This window comes from Myodes glareolus, chromosome 10 (assembly GCF_982192425.1).
Source record: "Myodes glareolus chromosome 10, mMyoGla1.1, whole genome shotgun sequence".
Taxonomy (NCBI): domain Eukaryota; kingdom Metazoa; phylum Chordata; class Mammalia; order Rodentia; family Cricetidae; genus Myodes; species Myodes glareolus.
Window position 1 is genome coordinate 14824916 of NC_142035.1, and position 15822 is coordinate 14840737.

A 15822-nucleotide genomic window follows, 5' to 3' on the forward strand; every position below is an offset into this window, starting at 1 on the left:
GAAGAATGGATAAGAAAAATGTCATACATTTATACAGTGAAGTACTACACAGCAGAAAAAATTAATGACATTTTGAAATTTGCAGGCAAATGCATGGATCTAGAAAGCATCATATTGAGTGAGGTAACCCAGACCCAGAAAGACAAATATTATATGTATTCACTCATAAGTGGTTTTTAGACGTAAAGCAAAGAAAACCAACCCAGACCCAGAAAGGCAAATATTATATGTACTCATTCATAAGTGGTTTTTAGACATAAAGCAAAGAAAACCAACTTAGAATTCACAATCCCAGAGAACCTAGATGACAATGAGGACCCTAAAAGAGACATACATGGATCTAATCTACATGGGAAGAAGAAAAAGACAAGATCTCCTGAGTAAATTGGGAGCATGGGAACCATGGGAGAAGGTTGAAGGGGAAGGGAGACAGGAAGGGAGGGGAGCAGAAAAAAATGTATAGCTCGATAAAATCAATAAAAATAGTCATAATAAAGAATATACTGTGACTTCCTTTTCTATTTGTTGCCTGTTTATCTCCTTCAGTTGTCTAGTGCTCCAGCTAAGACTTCAAGTACTGTATTGAATAGGTTTGGAGAGAGTGGATGACTTTGTCTTATTCCTGACTTCAGTGGAATTGCTTTGAGGGTTTGGGAAGGGTTTTGTTTCTATCTTTTCAGGAGAATAAAGGTATCCAGCTCAGGAATCTGGAGATCATTGGACAAATTAGACATCTAAAGAAAAAAAATTAAATCATCCAGAAAAAAAATTGCTTCAAGAAAAGGAGTAAATTGGACTATTGGTACATCACATTTCCAACAGGAAAAATTTCAAAATCTTCACAAATGTTTATTTCTGCTGTTCTCTACAGATGTATAATGCAAATAGTTTTTTTTATAATCCCTCTCAAATTAAAACTCAAAGATGGCTTTGGAGTTGGAGTCTGATTCTGAAAGGAAGCCGGATGAGAAGAAAATACTCTTGGAACAAGAGGTAGGTACTATGTGCTGCAGGACACAAGGGTGCCAGTATACCAGGGAATTCTCTAAGGCCTGTCAAAGTCCAGTTTATCTGACATTTCTCAGTAGGTAGCTTCTGAAATCCCACTATTAAATCCTGAGGAGATTGAGAGTTGTGTTCTATGTGCACACAGGGTGACTGGAGAAGGCATCACTATTTTAAATGTTGCATTTCTAGAAAGAGATCTACATATTTGCCTGTGACTGCTATTATCCATAACTGGAATTGTCACCTAGAGGTATGCCTTCCAAACACATAATCTTGAAGGAACCAAGGGTTTTAAACAGACAAGAGCAAAGGATGTGTCAACAGGAGACTAAATGTGTACAAGCACCTGCTCTTTAAAGCCGATGACCTAAGTTCAGTCACTGGACCCCACAGAAGAGGACAAGAAATCAGTTCCCCAAAGTTATCTTCTGAAATTCGTAGGCATACATGGCAGGTGAGAACATGCACTCTCTCTCTCACACACACACACACATATATGTAACCGTAGCATGTAGATATATTAAAAGCAACTGATGCCGAAATAATGTCTTTATTGGGAAACACGTGCTTTCTATTATCTGTAATGCTACAAGGGTGTTCTGACACTTCAATTTGGAACTGTCATTTGAAGGGATGCTATCCAAGCCCCAAAACTAGTAGGAAATGGAGATTTCAATACTCGAAAGCAAATGATGTCAGGTAGGATCTCTTTATTAGAGAGCATTAGTGTGAGGATGCGCCCAGGTTAGAGAGCCTCAGGAGCAGCAGTGTGCGTGGGTCAAGAACATCTAGGACGACAGGGGAGTCGGCATCTGAAGACATCACAGTCCACACAAGTCAGGCGTCTCCTATGGAGAGAGGACACAGATGGGCGTGCACACGAGAGAAAACTAGCAGACAGGAAGCGAGTGTGGCCAGGTCTCTTGTCTGCTTGGACCAAATTATGGCCATTTGGAGCACTAGCCACGACTGGTCACTGGGTCCACGGCTTCTGTTGCTTTCCTTCCCTTCACACGAAGTGCCCCTTGATGCAAACATGCAGGTGACATCCTTTTCCTCCCCGGGCTGCAGATTTCTCTCCCAATACTGATCCCTCACCACCCCAGTGTCTCCCTTTTCACAGTTCCCGCATCACAAACAGGGATGAAACTTGGGACTCGTTTGCCTCTTTTATTCACAAAGATGAAGCAAAACCCCATGGATCAGTGGTCTCTAAAGGCTAAGGGAACCCTATATGGGATGGAAGAACATTAATTGGTGTGTGAAACAAAAGCACTCATGCTTTGTAACACTGTAGCCAGAAACTGACCATATCCATGGAAAGCATAAGAAGTTACAAAATCTTAAGTTTACATGATCTTATAAGTGCTCCATGTTCAAAGCAGAATGGCTGCACGTGTGCAAAATAAATGTGTAGAAAAGGCTCACTAAGAAAAGGAATTTGAGGCACACTGAGAGCTCAGGTAGCTTGCTCTGCCTCTGCCGGGTGCTTGCTTCATAGGCAATGGAGTTCAACTCCATAAACTTTGCTGTTCAGCACATCCATTGCTGTAGGCTTCACTACTAATCTCACATTGGGCCCAGGCAGTCCACTGTGTACAACCTTTAAACACTGGAGTAGATGCTCTCCCGCCTGCTAAGACACTTACCTCTGAATGTGTCCTGGCCTTGACTGATAATGGGTGTGTTAATCTGTGAAGGCATCTTGATACAGGATTAACTCTCCGTTTGGACAGTAGCACGTCTGTTGAGCTTGGTGGAAAGGCTTTGTGTGATGAATTCCACCCTGTAGTTGCCCTTGAAACTGCACAAAATACCCATCATAGCCTTGGAAGTGCCGTCTGAAATACGGAAAGAACTCTGCTGTTTTCCTGGCCCGGCCACGCTTGCTTTTGAGCCTGTGAATCATTTTATGCTGCTGACGCACCTGAGCCTGGTCTTCATCCAGGGCATGTGTTTTGCCCTTGATTTGCTGAGGAAAAGCTTGCTGGAGAGTTTGTGATGCCTGGGAGGATTTCAGAGGGGCGCTGTGGGATTTCAGCTTGATTTGTGATTTCACCTGGCCTAGGGTCTTTAGCTGGCCTAGGGTCTTTAGCTGGCCTGTTTGGGACTTCAGCTGGGCTCCGTGGGATTTTAGTTGTGCTTGGGATTTTATTTGTGACTGGGATTGAAGTTGGGATTTTTGTTGGCTAATCTCATCTTCTTCATCACAAACTATGTCTTCGCTTACACCTATCTGTTCCTGTGAACTCTGAGTCTCTCCCAGGTCAGCGTCAGCATCCTGGCCATACGCACGGTGCTTAGTTTGCTCAAAACCGCTTTCTTCAGCTCCATCCTCCTGTGTTCTTCTGGACCCGTAGTGGAAATGGCCTTTCTGGATAAACACAACTGGGGACGTCTTTACTAGAAAGTGTCCTTTTGTCTCACCTGGTAATTGATAAAAAAATGTTTGAGTTACACTCTCTGTACAACCCCTGTAATCTTATCCCAAGATTTCCCCCATCAACCTGCTGAGTTACCCACAAGGCAAGTGGATTTGGGTAGAGAAGAGTCAGTGTCCAGCAAGATCACCCTGTGGAGAGTTCTTCTCCCTGCCAGAGCACCCTTGAGGACATTCTCTCTGGTGCCTTCCTGCCAGGTGACTCCCTGCACTCACCATAGATTCCTATCCCAGCTGCTCGCCTCTCCAGAAGGAGGAGCAGAGAAAGGCTGAAGAAGACGGACTTCATCTCACCAGCAGGGCCTTCACTGAGAGCTCAGTTGACCATTGCTTTATATGTGGCTTGCTGGGTGCATAGATGTGGCTGGAGTCACAAAAGGCCATACCCGTTCCCACTTATCTGGCATGTGGCCTCTGCCCTCTTCTCAGTAGGAGATATTGTCAATATTCCTAGAGACCATAGACACATGATGTCGGAGTCTTTGTCTAACCCCACGTGTCCCAGAAAATCTTTATCGCCAGTTGAAGATCATCACATGATGTTTCCAGAAGCAATTCCAGGCAGAGATCACAGGAGTGACCTTGGCTTGTCCAAGCTTTTGTGGTTCGAGTGTGGGGCCTTGTCCACAGTGCACTTAGTGTCATGCTGTACCACAAACACGATGTGCACTTTTGCTTCCTTCTGGTGACAATGACACGGATCTGTTTTTTTCTCAAAAGGTCTATTCATAGACGTAAAAAAAGATCAGGAAAGAAGGCAAATGTAAGAATTCCAAAGAAAATTCAGTAACAACTGAGAAACAGCTGGACAAAAGTCACTCTAAAATGCCTAACCTTACTACTGACCTGTATGGAAACCCTCCAGTGCTGCCTCTCCTTAGTAGTCCTGATGAGAGCTCCTGAGTACAGTATGGCGGGCCATCACCTGCAAGGTGGGAGCAGCAGAGACAAGTGCAAGAGTGCTCTGTGCTCTGTGTGTCCAGTGGGGCAAGCATTGGGGCTGCATCTCAAGAATGAGGGAATCTGCAGAGGGCTTTTCAAGTATGGGAGAAATTTACTGGGTTTGACTGGAGACAGGAATGACTGTGTGTGGTTGGAACAAGGAGAAAGGACGCTGGTTTCCTCATTTCAGTATTTTCATGAGATCATCTAAAATCGCAGTACCCTCTCAGTGAGGGAAAAGTCTTTTGCAAATGAAAACAACTTCAGTCATCAGCTATGTCTACTGTCACTAGTGAATGTGTTAATAGACGTATTCTATGACTGTATTGAGACTGGAAACCAAGGGAACCTGTCCATGTCTTATAAAAGTGCACTAATTTATAACTGCAAGAAGACCCCAAATGGTTCATAAGGCTGGCCTTTAGTTTCCCAGGCAAACGTGGTGTGGACAGAGCACAGTAGAATTAACTGTCTCTGCAGAGAGCCTGCATGCCCTCATAGCAGCCCGGCAGGGCATCGAAGAGTAGGCTTGTGAAAAAGTACTTCCAGTCTCTCTATCCCCAAATGTAGTCCACCTAGAAGGATGCTGTGTGGAGGGTTAAGATGAAGTCCACTTGTGTTTTCATGGGAGGAGCGGACATAAAGGTACTCAGTCACCAAACAGAACATGAGGATGCTTTTATCTAGGAGCTCTGAGCACCTCTTAATCTGACCTCTTTGTTCCAAGACTGAAGATAACTGAGTCCTCATGAGAGATGCCAGTTAAGAGATTAGAAATTACCAAGAAGGCAAATTACTTCCCTTCTTGCTGACTTCTCCACTACTCCATGCCCTTCCTTTGAGAAAATACCAGAAGGAACTCTTCTATGGAGAGATGATTTGTAGAAGAATGATTGTAGAAAATGGATCTCTTTAACAGGTCAATAATCAATGTCCGTGTTTAACCCACTGTGCAAAATATGACTGTCTTCCATCCTCAGTGTCAGCGGAGACTTCCTTACTCTGTTCACTTCCCTGACTTCCTGACATACTCAGGAGTCACCCCAGGGCTCGGACATTTTCTGTCCCCAAGTGGAAGTCTTCTAGAGCGACCGGGAACCTGACAAAAATCGCAGGATGAAAAGTCACTGGGACCTGCCATGGGTTTAGTTCTCAAAGAAGCCAAGGTTATAATGCAAAGGCAGCTCCAATGCGAAGAACTGACTCTCAAAGTAGCCAAGCCCTTAATTTGCACAGAATAACAGTTGGAACAATGGAAATGACCATGGAGTCCAGATATGGCTTGCAATCCCTCCCCACATGCATTTGGAGCTACAGGAAATGAATCGCTGCTGAGAAAAGCAGCCTTGGTCTTCTCTAGAGACAAGACACCTAATAGGCTATCCAGTCAAAACATTCAGTCCAAAACACTGAATGGATTCAGAATATTCTAATACACACACACACACACACACACACACACACACACACACACACACACACCAATTATAATTAAAGAAGGTACCATGATGAGGGAGGCATAAGAGAAGTAGAGGTGGTGGAAATGATGTCAATATAGTACTCATATATGGAACTCAACATGTTTAAAAGCTTACAATGAAGGCACAGATTTGGATGACTATGGAATGGATAGTGACTCTGGGAGAAGCCGGTGAAGTGGGTGAATAGGATCAAAGTACAATGCGTGAAAGTCCCCCCCCCAAAAAAAATTTTAAAAATATGTATAAAAGATCCATTCTCAGAGAAAGAGAAATGTGACAACTCAATGTAACGAGGCGTTTTGGATGAGATCCTGAAACCAAAAACAGATAAGAACTGAGTCATTATAGAAAGAGTAATGACTTTAGTTAGTTTTATTGTAGCAATATTGGCCATTAGCTGTGGCAGCTGCACCATTGGGAAGGCCTGGGAAGGCCTTCATCTGAGTCTGTTGAACTCCAGCACCTGCTTTGACACTTCATACTCACATCCATGTATGGGGTATGAAGTTGATTTCAAGCTAGCTCTTCTTTTTTTCCCCTCTTAATTTGCACACACATTTCTGAGTCCTACTTTATTCTTTACAAAGGGAAAAGTCCTGTATACAAGAATTACCAACGTTCAAAATTTGTTGATATTTTTATAAATGTAATTTAAACTTTTTTCTATTTTTGGACTTCTGATTCTGTGGAAGGAATGGAGTTTATGTGGTTTTATTTATTCTTCTTGGAATGACATTGGACAGTTTTGAGAAATCATAAAGAGATACTAACTCTCACAAGGACATATAGAACCCAGAAATCCTAGGATTATAGCATTATTTTTATTTTCTAAGAAATACTTTTATAGGAATAATAAAACACTGAGTTTATGAAAATTGACAAATAGTCCCTACCATGTGTTTTAAAGGGGATCATTACAGAAAACCATAACCAATCAAAATGCAGAGTTGTGGAGTCCAGTCCCAGCCTATACATCCTCAGACCACTTCTGTGCCGAAGACTCAAGGATCACTACAGGAGGGGGTGTGGAAAGAGCTAGAAGACCAGTTTGCTTTGAGATTGTGTCTCCTAGGAATGTCACAAGCTACACCCATAACCCGTCACCTACATGGCTGTCTAAACAGGAGCTAAATAACGATAATAACAATAAACATACTAATATGGAAGAGGGAAAGCCTGTGGTGCCTCAATCTTATACAGAGAACTGCAGGCAATTCAGGAATGCAGAGAGTGGACGAAATAGTCTTCCCCAGGGAAGAGCACACCAATTGCTTATCCAATACCAGCTACAGATTTTTTTTTTTAAGATCAAGAATGCTCATATAAATCAATGAAATAATTAGAACAGGTACAAAAGCAAAAAAAACCCCAAAACTCAGTATGTTTCCACTTTGGTTTGCACTGCATTTACTAACGATTTTGGGGAACTCTTTTCCATTATTCAGTCCCAACAACTAAGCATTGAGGATGGGGAAAGAGGAGTCCTCACGTCAGTGATAGAGGATGAGAGACGTGACAGATGCCATGAAAACCGTGGTCAGAACAGAACACAACGTTCTGATAACTAAACCATGAGGGAGAGGGGGCTGATTTCAGACTGGTGGACAAGAGCGTGGACTGCATGGTATCTGCCTCCCTTTACTTGGCGTTTCCTTTGATGCTTTCCTTTATCTTGCTCCTTCACTTTAAAGTGTGTTCCTCCTTGCTACCAGCCATTTCTCTGAACTCAGATAAACTAAATTGACCAAGTATGACCTTTCTCAGAAGTTCGCTCTCCACCCTAGTTCAAAGCCGCTCACCATCACAGGGCTCTCTCTGAATCAGACAACCCGGAAGCCTCCTCTTTGGAACTCAGTTATCATGTCCTAGATGTAAGAAGATAGTTCATGATATCTTTTGTTCTGCATTGAATGTGAGGCTATGGGATCAGGGGAAATGTCAAGACTGATGAACAATGGGTCCCTGATCTTATTTCTTAACAAGGGCTCCTGATCACCCCTCAGTGGGGTAACACCCATCACTGAGAGGAAGATCATCTCCCTGTTTCATTTTGTACATGGAACATGATGTAACTCAAATGTTCTCTAGGTTGGTCATTGGTTGCCCTCTTCTTCTGTTTGTTTTTCTGAAAGATGACTATGGAACCTCAGACAAGATATCAGGATCCTAGGGTATTTTTACTAGTGAATCCAGGTATGAAAAAAAGATGTAAGACTGGTGAGGGCAGGGGGCTATGCGTGAAGATACTAAAAGTATATTATATAATTATATAAAATGACATTGGGTAACCCAGTACCATATTCAATGAAAATATGCCAATGGGAATTTTTTTAAAAATATGAATGTGGGGAATATTTACCTCCCATTACTGAGTTCTTAATATCTGGTTTACATGCCAAGTCCCCATGAATAGCAAATGGAACTTTTAAATGATTTAAAATCATTTAAATCATGCCTGCAAGATCCTAAATGCACATTTTTCTCCCTGCTTTTGATTTCTCTCTGAGGTTACCCACATATTCATATGCATCCCTGAAAAACACTGGAAACTTCAATCAGAAGGACCAGAAAGTTCCACATAGTCTGGCCTTTTATTTTATAGATACTATTATGGAAATATAGAAATCAATCCTAAAATTCCTGTTTTAAAAGATCCTGAGCACCCAAAGCAATCCTGATCAGAAGGAGCAATGCCTGAGCAATAGCAAGTACCCTATATCAAACTGCCTAACAGAACCAGAGAATCAAACCCAGCAAGACAGACACAAACAAAACTAAACATAACAAATAGAATAGGATGAAGAACTCAGAAATAAACCCATGCGATTCTGTCCACCACAATGTTGACAACGGTGACACCTTTAATAAAGACAACCTCTTTAACAATTAGTGCTGGCAGCATTGAATATCAACATGTATATAGCTAAGACAAATCCTGCCTTACATCCAGCACAAACGTGCACACGGGAATGTTGATGGTTTCCCTCCCATAGCAGCTTACAAACCATCTAAAGAGCCTATGAAATTTAGTCTTCATCCTCACACACTGCTTGTGGGAATGCAAGCTCATCCAACCACTCTGGAAAACAGTATGGAAGTTCCTAAAAACAAACAAACAACACCCACCCACCCCAAACTAACAACAGGACAAATCTATGATCCTGCTATATCACTCCTGGTCACATGACAAAGGCAACATGCAATATAGATACCTACACACCAATGACTTTATAATGTGTCTAATGGCCAGGTTATGGAACCAGGCTAGGTGGCCGTTAATAAATGAATAGTCTAAGAGAATGTATCATGCATTCACAATAGATTCCCTTCAATTTTACCTTGTGGAATTTTCTTATTTTTATTACTTCTTTGAGAATTTCATTCAATGTACTTTGATCTCCTTCCCTAACTTCATCAAAGCTAACTTCCTTCTCTAGCCATCTTGTTATTTTCTTATATCCTGGGTTTTTTATTTATTTTTTTTAAATTCAGTGCAATTTGTGCTACCCTCATTCCCCTAGATTTTGGCCTTCCATGTGGAGCACAATCACCCTATTAGGGGCCACAGCCTTAGGTAAAGCTGACCACACCCTCTCCCAGCCATCAGCTGCCAATAGCTCTGCAGCAACAAGTGGGGCTTTATGCCTACCATCCCTTTCCATGCTGGATTCTGCAGGGATTGAACTTGTCCAGACCTTGTGCACGCTGCTGCAAATGCTGAGTCTGTGTGTACAACGGTCCTACCAGATCCAGAAAACAGTTTCCTTGCAGTCAGCCACTGCCTCCGACTCTTAGCATTGACCCAGCCTCTACAGGGATCCCTGGGCCTTTGGAGGAGAGGATGTGATAGAAAGGTCCCATCTAGGGCTAAACATTATGCCATCTCTTCTTCTCTACACCTTGACCAGTTGTGCGTCTCCATGTAAATCATCATCTACTGGGGAGGGGGGGAGCTTCTCTGCTAAGGCTGGAAAGATGTGTTAATCTCTGAGTAAATGCTAAGTCAGTGGAAGTCAGTTTAATACTTTGTCTGTTTAGCAGAATAAAGTAGTAAGTTGTCCCCTACAACTTACGGGATGGTTAGCCACAGTGTCTTGGGCCCAGTTACAGTGCCAGGTATGTTTTTTCAACTTGTGGAGGGATCCTTAAAATCAGTCAGATGGTTGATTACTGCCTTGTCATTGTATCAGTGGGGATGTCTTGCCAGGCTACCCATTATTATAGCTCATAGGGAATACAGTTAGGTGAGATTGATGATTACTCTTCTCTTCTGGAAGTGTGTATAGCATCTTCCAGTGTGTGAAATCTAGCCAGTAGGAACAAAGCTTCTGGGCGAATAATGGTTTGAATGGGCACATGGTCTGTGATTCAAGTATATGGTATCTTCAGCACTAGGGTCTTATGTCTAGTTTTGGAGGTAACAGAACATTGGCACGTGTCTGTATTGTTTGGGGAGCTAGGAAGCCTCAGTGACTAACAATTGCTATAGAGCTAAACATTCCTAACACTGGCTTTTGATTTGTTACTCTGTGGCGTCTAGTAGGGACATCATTGCTCTATTACAGGGTAACTCCATTTAAACTCTTTTTATATATGTGTATGCGTGTATTTTAGGAAGCTTCTACAGTAGTAGGCTTCCACATGACTTTTTGAGAGATCTTTTGTGTTAGTGACCCATCTGTGCTATTCCCCCCATACCTTGCCCTTCCACCCACACACATCTAGACTCTCCTGCTTGCTCCTTCTTTAATGTTTCCACCACTTAGTTCTACCTCCCTCCCTTTGAAGTCCCCTCCATGGTGCCTTAATAATTTCCTAACCTCTGCTGCTATTCCAAATGGGACACAGATATCTCAAGATTCAAAGCTAACTTTTGAAAATGAGAGAAAATGTGAAATTTGTCTTTCTGGGCCTGTTTTTATTAGTGTTTAGTTTGTTAGCTCTTTGTCTGTTGCGGGCACTGACCTTATGTCAGATGTGTATCTGGTATGCTTTTCCCTGTTCTGTAGGCTGCTTCTTCAGCAAAGTCATGATGCCATTTACTGCAAAGAAGCTTTATAGCTTCGTGAAGTCCCATTTATTAATTGCAATCCATTTATTAATAATTCATTGTTACAGTTGATAATTATAATTATTAATACTTTCCATATGTTAATGCCTGCACTTCTGGGATCCTAAACAGAAAGTCTTTTCCTATGCCTTTAAGATAAAAAGTATCCCCTACTTTCTCCTTTATCAGATTCTGAGTACAGTTCATTTTTTATTATTCATTTTACATACCAACCACAGTTCCCCCTCACTCCCTTCCTTCTACTCCCCACCTAAACTCCCCCCACACTTCCATCCACTCCCCAGAAAGGGTAAGGCCTCCCATGGGGAACCAACAAAGCCTAGCACATCAAGTTGAGACAGGACCAAGCCTCTCACCCTGCATCAAGGCAGAGCAAGACATCCCACCATAGGGAATGAGCTCCACAAAGCCAGCTCATGCACCAGGGATAGATCCTGGTCCCACTGCCAGGGGCCCCACAAACAGACCAAGCCACACAACTGTCACCCACATGCAGAGGGCCTCGTTCAGTCCCGTGCAGGCTCCACAGCTGTCGGTCCAGAGTCTGTGACGTCCCAGGAACTTGGTTCAGCTGTCTCTGTGGGTTTCTCCTTCATGATCTTGACCCCCATTGCTCATATATTCCTCTTCCTTCTCTTTGACTGGACTCTCAGAGCTCAGGCCAGTGGTTGGCCAGGGTACCAGTTCTTGTGTTGAGGTTTTTTATTTGGAGTTAATTTTTTTGTAAGGAGAAAGGCAAAGCTCTACTTTCCTTCTTATGCATTTAGACATCCAGTTTCACTAGCATCATTTGTTGAAGATGCCATCTTTTTCTCAAATGTGTATTGTTAGTCTCCGTAAAGAATCAGACGACTGTAGAAGTGTGGGCTTAGATGTTGGTCCTCAACCCTTTATTCTATTGATAAATATGTCTGTTCCTATGTCAGCACAATGCTGTTTTTATTACTATAGCTCCATAAAAGAGCTTGAAGTCTGGGATGGCAAGTCCTTCAGCACTTGTTGTTCAGGATTATTTTGACTGCCCTAGGTCTTCTGTGCTTCCTTAAGAAACTTAAAATTATTTCTTAAATTTATGTAAAAATTTGTTGAATTTGGATGGGAATTGCATTGAATCTATAGGTTGCCTTTTGCTAAGATGGCTATTTTTTATTATTCCTACCAACCCATGAGCACAAGAGATGTTTTCATCTTCTCATATCTTCTTTAATTTCTTTTATCAGTGTTTTATAGTTTTCATTGTACAAGTCTTTCACTTCCTTGGTTAGTTCATTTCATAATATTCTTAAAAAGATTTAAAGTGCCTGTATACCAGGAAAGGGCACCAGACCTCACTGTAGATGATTGTGAGCCACCATGTGGTTGCTGGGAATTGAACTGAGGACCTCTGGAAGAGCAACCAGTGCTCTTAACCTCTGAGCCATCTCTCCAGCACTATTTTACCGTACTTTTGAGACTACTCTAAATGGCATCATTTTCCTAATTTCTTTCTTGATCATTTGTATATAAGAAAGCTACTGATTTTGTGTATTAATTTTGTATCCTCCTACTTTGTTAAATGTGTTTATTAACTGTGGGAGTTTGGGGGAATCCAGAGTTTTTTACATGTAGAATCAAATAATCTGCAAATAAAGATACTTTGACTTCTTCCTTTCTCATTTACATCAGTTCCATTGCCTTTTCTTGTCTTATTGCTCTAGCCAGGCCATCAAGCACTATATTGAACAGGAATGGACAGAGTTGGCATACATGTCCTGTTCCTAATTTTAGTGGAAATGCTTTGAGTTTTTCTCTGTTTAGGAAGATACTGGCTGTAGGCTTACTGTATGCTTTCATGTTTGGTTGATATTTCTGGGAGGCCTGCCCTCTTCTGAAGTGAAACAGAGGAGGAGTGGGTCTGAGTAAGAGGGGAGGTAGTTCAGGGGAGGGATAAGAAGAAGAGTAGGGAGGAAAAACTGTGATCAGAATGTAATATATGAGAGAAGAATAAATGAAATGTCTCCTCATTTTTAATTTTTTTGGAATTTGAGAAATATTGGTATTGACTCTTCTTTGAAGGTCTGGTAGAATTCTGTGCTGAATCCATCTGGCCCTGGGTTGTTCTGAGTCACAAGATTTTTAATCACTACTATCTCATTGGATGTTACGAATCATTTTAAATGATCTATTTTGTGTCGATTTGTCTTTTGTAGGATATATATCCCTAGATATTAATATGTTCCCTGTAGACTTTCCAATATGGTAAAATATAGATTTTTTTCATTTTTTTCCTTTTATTAAAAATAGATTCTTTGCTCATGCAAATATCATGACCTGTCTATTGGTAAGATGAGGTATTGAAATAACCTAGCATCACTGTGTTGGGTCTATCTGTGAGTTTCAGAGCTAATGTCCATTTTCTGAAATTGTGTGCATGTGTTTGGTAAGTATATGTTTAGAATTGCAATGTTCTGTTGATTACTTTTTTCTTTAAGGTGTTGAAAGTGTTCTTCTTTATCTCTTCTGATTAGTTTTAGTGTGAAGTCTATTTTGTTAGCTATTAGAATAGCTATACTGCTTGTTTCTCAGTTACATTTGCTTGGAATATATTTTTCATACTTTAACCCTAAGAAGGTATTTGTCTTTTATGGTGAGGTATATTTCTTGGTGGCAACAAAAAGACAGATCTTGTTTTCTAATTCAATCTGATTTTTGTCTTTGTCTTGTTTGAGGAATGGAGACTGTCTTAGTTAGGGTTTTTATTGCTGTGAAGAGATAACATGACCTTGGCAACTTTTATAAAGAAAAACATTTAATTGAGGTGGTAGCTTACAGTTTCAGAGGTTTATTATGGCAGAGAGCATGGCAGCATGCAGACAGACATGGTAATGGCTACATCTTGATCAGAAGGCAACAGGAAGTAGACTGTTAACACTGGGCGGTAACTTGAGCATATGAGAATTCAAAATCTGCCTCCATAGTGACACACTTCCTCCAATAAGACCATACCTACTCTCATAAAGCCCATGCCTCCTAATAGTGCCATTCTCTTTGGAGGCCATTTGCTTTCAAACTACCACAGAGATCATTAACAGTCTTGAGTTATTATTGAAAGGCATGTATCAATTCCTTTCATTTTGTTGATCCTATGGTCTTTTTTTATCCTCTTTTGGTTAAACATTCTACAGTTGTTTATTTGTTCCCTGTACCTTCATGTTGTGTTCAGTTTTCTCTTCAGACCAGAGAATTCCTTCCAGTATCTTCTTGTAGATCTGGCTTAGTGGTCATAAATTCCTTTACCCTGTTTTTATTATGGAATATTTTTATTTCTCCTTCAACTTTAATATATAGTTTTGCTGAGTGTAGTAGTCTGGTTGACAGTTGTGATCTTTCAGGACTTGGAATGTATCTTTCTTGACCCTTCTAGCTCTAAAGATTCCTGTTGAATCATCATGTTTTTCTAGCTGGCCTGTCTTTTGTGACTTGACATTTATGTTAGTTTTAAAACCCTTCATTCTCTGTTTTTAATGTTTTAAATATATCACGGAAACTTTTTCCATGTCTTTCCTATTTGGTGTTCAGTAAGCCTTTTGTGCAAAAATTGGCATCTCTTTAGTAAAAGTATCTTTTTCTATATTTTTACTGAATGTATTCTCTATGCTTTGCTATGTTATTTTTCATACTTCCTCTATGTCCACAATTCAAAGGTTACATCTTTTCTCAGTGCCTCAAAAACTCTGCCATGGTTCCATTTATGTATTCTTTTAAAAAAATTCTCATTGTTCTTTACTAAATGATCCAATGCCTTTACTTTGTTTTTCATCCTACACATCCTGCTTCTGACATGATCCATTCTGTTGGTGAGACTTTTCATTGAAGTTTTTAGCTTCCCCATTGAATTTTTCAGTTGGATTTCTGTGTCCATTCTTTTTTGTGACTTTTACACCTCTATATTATTTTTCAGGTACAATATATTCAAAGTTAATTTGAAGAAATTATAAGCACAAGGTTATATAATATAGATGAGGATAGAGAGAGCCATATACTTGTACTGCCCAAAGTTTGATCATTGTATGGATACTTTCTACCATGAAAGGACTGTCTTCTCCAGTTCTGGTTGAATTTCTTTCAGAAATGCAGGAAGCTGTGTGTAATGATCACAAGTGTTGATAAAGATTGGCTGGGGTTGGAGGTAAAGAAGAAGGTCTCTGATATGATGTACTTTTATAGAATTCCAAGAAATACTGACAATACCACCTGCATAGCAGATAAGTAAGGCAGGGTTGTGCTTTTTATAACTCCAGGTACACCCACTTTGGAAACATATAAATTAGGAGCAGCTCAACTTTCAATCAAAGTCTCTTCTGACAAGATGAAGACTGCCAGCTTCTTCCTCCTCACATTGCTTCTCTTTCTGGTGACAGAAGCCACTGGGAGGAAAACCAAACGTAAGTGGGAAGGATTGACCTTGGGGAAAAGCAACAAAGACAATGTTCTTTTAAAGGGACCCCCTAGGATCTGAAGGCTGCTGTTTTCCAAAGACTCTCAATTCTGATGAGAAGCTAGTCTCGCATATCTTCTTCCATAGCTCTTGCATGAATATCAATGAATTGATGTTCAAAAAGTCAGTGGCAGGGATTGCAAGGGAACACTGGAGACCATGTAACTCAAAGATTCTTATTGCCGATTATTAGGGGAGGAGCAAGGACAGCTGCCAATGTAGTGATATTTTATTTGTATTTTAATAAATAAAACTTGCCTGAAGTTCAGAAAAGCACAACAACCAGTCACTGGCTTTTTACCTCTACCTCAGTCTGAAATGACAATCCTGCCTCTAGGAATCTCAGGTGAAACTGTGAGTGAGAGTTGTCCTTTCCTGCTTTATTATCGTCTCTAGTGTTAGG

At 40.9% G+C, this 15822-nt stretch overlaps 1 pseudogene; it reads right to left on the reverse strand.

Annotated features, from left to right (window-relative positions):
- Nucleotides 1-2676: 2676 nt before the first annotated feature.
- LOC148120577 (seminal vesicle secretory protein 3A pseudogene) lies at nucleotides 2677-3756 on the reverse strand (annotated as a pseudogene).
- Nucleotides 3757-15822: the final 12066 nt, after the last annotated feature.